Below are 4707 nucleotides of genomic sequence, written 5' to 3'. Positions count from 1 at the left end.
CCTCTGAGGCCTCCTCCAACCCCTAATAGCCTCACCCAGTCCTATGGTTCAAAACAGTGAACACAAAAACACAAAGACCCTGGGCTATAACTTAAAAAGCTAGACCGTCTGGCCAAACAACATTCAATCCCTACCAGGAAAACACTCCAACCCCTAGCTGCAACCAGGGGCTGCTCACACAGTCAGGGTTCTCCCCTCTGTCTGCACTGGCCGAGCTCCTCCCTTGGCCACCAGAGGGGAACTGCCCTCTTGACCTCCTGCCTGGGCTTATATGGGCCAGGCCCTGCCCCTTCCTGTCAGCTGGCTCCCCAGCAGTTGTCCTGGCAACCAGCACCTGTTACTCTGGCTGCCCTGGTAAATGGCAGCTGGGCCTCCCCCTTCTTGCCACTAGGGGTCTCTCCCGAACTGTTTTCTGCTCTCAGGTGTAGGGCACCTGAGTGCTCTGCAACATGAGTCCATGTTTCTGATGCTGCAGAACAACTGAGTCCCCAGAAATACCCCACAAAAACAGCCTGCTCGCATTTAGACTTGCAGCCAAAGTCATCTGTAAATTATAGAGGATGTTACAATATGAATCCTGGCCGCTCTACAGAAACAAGCCAACACTTTAGTTACTGGTTTTAAAAGGCAGAGAATTAAAAAGAACCTCATTAACAGCCCTACCACATTTCAATTCTGTGCTTTAATCTGTTCCAAGCAAAACAATCCACTGCTTATACTAGGAATAAGCAATTGAAATTCAGAGGATTTGCCATTTTGGGGGTGATGTTCTGGCCTTGTTTTTTTAAGTTTTGTCTTGTTTGCTTTTACTGATCAGTAGTGTCATTTAGGAACCTTGCACTGTTTAAGTGACAGTGACAGCACCAGCTGTGAGACAAAATCACTAACCCAAGCTTATTTACCCAAGGTAAATTTTCTTTCCCACAATTTACTAACCAGGGAGGAAGGGTTGTAAATGAACAAAGATGACATCACATTATCCCTGTTATTCATCTCTCAGTTCAGATGGAGTGCCTCTCAGATGATCTTAGATAAATGTGACCTGCTGTAAGGTCAATCCATTTGCCATCTCCCACAACAAACAGCTGCCACATTTGATTAGCATTTAGTGATCGCAGGGGAGCAAAAGACAGATGCTTTCAGTTTCATATGGGAAGGAATGTCTGGATTGCATGCATTCTTATTTCAGCATCAGAAAATGGGACCTCTTGCTAGAGACCAGATCCAATGCAACCTCAAATCAATGAGAGCCTATCCACTGACTTCAGTGGATACTGGACTGGGTCTTAAGGAATAGGACCCAATTCCAGCATATAAAAATCCTGTTGACTTCAATTGTCCATAAAGACCGCACAATGAAATTAGTTAACACACCAATAAATGCATGAAGTCAGTTTAGAATAGTGCTATAGCTCTGTAATAACTGCAATTTATAAATGAATATTTGTGTGTGATGAATCCACATTTCTAACAGAATCTTTTCAAGGTGCATTGACTCTTCACAGAAAACTCTGGAAGACTTTCCATTTAGAAGCAGTTCCTTTACCAGATCATATAACATCTGCATTGCTCCTTTTTCCATTCTATCTTCCCTGCTTTTGGAGTTCTGGGCACCCGCCGCTTGTTCCTCTCTCACAGTCACAGACCAATTCTATCCCAGCATGAAATGTGCCGGAATAAATGCCTCGAGAGATCAGTTTCTTTTGAGGGAAAGAAGGCTAAAAATCAGACTTGGCACAGGAAGCTAGCTTCATCCATAACTATGAAACAACTATTACTCCTCCATTAATACTTTGCGCAGGCACAGTGGTACAATATCATCTTTCATCAAGACATTCAAAGTCCTTAGCAAGACTATTTAGCCTTTGAGCTAAATAATTACATCCATTTTTCAAATGGAGAAACTGAATCATGAATGGGTTAGGGGTCTTTGTCCAATATCACATAGCAAATCAAGGAAAGTCAGACCCCAAAACTCTGCCTTCAGGTCCCCCTGTTGAGTCTCTAGACCACATAACTGTTTGAACTCAGCTGGTAATTTCATCAAAGCACTGTTACACCCACTACTCTCCAGGCTCCTGGGTCACTCCAATCTGCTTAAAAGCTATTGAGAGAGTCAGGCAGACAGACATTTATAAACCAGGTGATGTGAATTAAATTCTATCTGAGTTGGTAATGACTCAACTTTTTGTAGACTATACCATGATAACTGAGACTATCTTCTGTAGTGACAGAATGATTCAATTGCAGGAATAAACTGCCAAGGCAACTAGGACAAGATTTAAGCAGTTTCATATATAATCTCATGATTGTCTACTGTTGGAATTGGTGTATAATAGATGGCCTCTTTTTTTTCCATTTCTATATTCAAACTAACATCCTGATTTCTGGTGCACCTACAACTGCTTTGCATCAACTTGACTCCAATGACTTTATGAGTTGCTTCTGATTTATACCCAGATCAGCCTGAGGTGCATCTGGTTCCCTGCTTTCAATGTAAGGTGGAGATTTAATTATAGTATTTATGGGATATTCAAAACTTTTAATGGTATCCATCCATTAATCTGAGTTAAAGAACAGATGTAAAAGGTTTAAAAGGAGAATGTCCAACATTTTTCATAATTTGTTTAAAATAATGACAAATTCTTCCTTATGGTGTATTGGAAACATGATACTGAAACTAGTATTTCTAAAAAACTAGCACTTTTCCCCTTTGTTTCATTACATATACAGAATATTATGCTGGTATTTATCCTGTGTACCAAAGCATACTAGTTTATTGTGGTTTCTGTGCGGCACACAGCAATTTTCTGTTAAACCAGAGGTGTAAAGGATATGACCTGCAGGGTGGATTTGGCCTGTGGAGCATTAGGTCTGAGACCAACAGGCCTGATCCAACTCTGTGTGCTACACAACTATTTAACAAATATGCTGTGAAGCCAACAATAAATATATTAATTACAGCTTTACAAAACAAGAAAAGCAAACCAGCATTCTTTTGGCTTTTTTACATAGACAGTAAACTGGCCCAACAAGGACTGGAAGTCTTGAAATACCACTAACCCCAAATAAGCATCTTTGTGCTTCTCAGTTCTGAGATTAACTGTCATGAAGGTATTGTGACTTTTTTTTTTTTCAGAAACTGTTCCCTCAATGCTTTGAAAAGTTGCACTTTTAAAAGAATGTAGAGTCTGGATTACTGCAATACCAGAATTAGAGCTAATCATTCACAGTTAATCATCTGCTTCTCTCCCCCCAGATTCAACCATATAAAATTAAATTTGTGCCAGTCTTTCCAAGAAAACTCTACATAGAGGTGTTTAATATTTTTACTGAAAAAACTCCCTGTGATGTGACACTTGAAACACAATCTTTATTTAAGTTCTCCAAAAAAAATATAGATTAAAAAATTACCCTTGTAGATAAAATGAATCCTTTTTTTTTTTTTAATGTTGTACTCACTGACAAATTTCAGCACAAATTTTTTTAACCCTGATAAGACTTTTTTTAAAGGAATTCATGTAATCTCACTCCTTGTTGACACTGATGAAAAGCAGCCCCTATAGCAGTGATTGTAAACCAAGGTGCGTGGTATGTTGGGGTACCTTGAGATCCTTTCAAGGCTGGCCTGGCAGGCCACATGTTAGCACGGGTAAGTATGCGATCACAATTCACAAGATAAACCTAACCTAGAGATTTCAAATAGCAACTGATACTTTTAATACTATTTTGACCTGTTATAGTCTGAATTATTTACAATGGAAGAACTGCTATTATTTTTCTGAAGCCAAAACGCAAGTGAAAACTAAGAGCTTGCATTTTCTGAGTACCTTGAGTCTGATGCAGCAGGCCTTGCATCCAAGGAGGTTGAAAATCATTGCTCTATAGCCAAGGGAAGAGAATGGTTTATTAACTTACAGTGCCACCTAGCAAGCATCTATTTTTTGCTGCTGTTCTTTTAAAAGAGCAGCCTAGGTTTAGTATGCAATTAAAAGTGAAAATATTGCAGGTATGGGTTTTTCCATGCCTGGCAGTGGAGTCCCCCAGGGCTCGGTCCTGCGGCCTGCACTGTTCAATTTCTTCATCAGTGATTTGGACGGTGGGGTGAAATGCAACCTGTTTAAATTTGCTGATGATACCAAAATTTGGGGTGAGGTGAGCATGCTAGTAGGGACGGAAAGACTGCAGCAAGACCTGGATAGGTTACAGGAGTGGGCTGACATAAACAGGATGCGTTTCAATACTGACAAGTGCCGGGTGCTGCACTTAGGCAGCAGAAACCAACAGCACACTCATAGAATGGGAAACTCCCTTCTTGAGAGCGTGGAGGCAGAAAGGGAACTTGGAGTCATTATTGACTCCAAGATGAACACGGGCCGACAATGCGAGGTCACGGTTGGCAGGGCTAACCGGACCTTGTCGTGCATGCACAGGTGCATCTCAAGTAGAGCCAGGGAGGTGATCCTCCCCCTCTATGCGACCCTGGTCAGGCCACAGCTGGAGTACTGCATCCAGTTCTGTGCACCCCATTTCAGGAGGGATGTGGACAACATTGAAAGGGTCCAGAGGAGGGCCACTTGCATGATCTGGGGACTACAGGGCAGACCCTACATTGAAAGACTGCGGGACCTAAACCTGTTCAGCCTTCACAAGAGAAGGCTGAGGGGGGACCTGGTGACTGTCTATAAACTCACTAGGGGGGACCAG

This window comes from Crocodylus porosus, unplaced genomic scaffold (genome assembly GCF_001723895.1).
Source record: "Crocodylus porosus isolate Cpor-Errol unplaced genomic scaffold, CroPor_comp1, whole genome shotgun sequence".
Taxonomy (NCBI): domain Eukaryota; kingdom Metazoa; phylum Chordata; order Crocodylia; family Crocodylidae; genus Crocodylus; species Crocodylus porosus.
The sequence above is the reverse complement of the archived record's forward strand: the minus strand, read 5'-3'. Positions refer to the sequence as shown.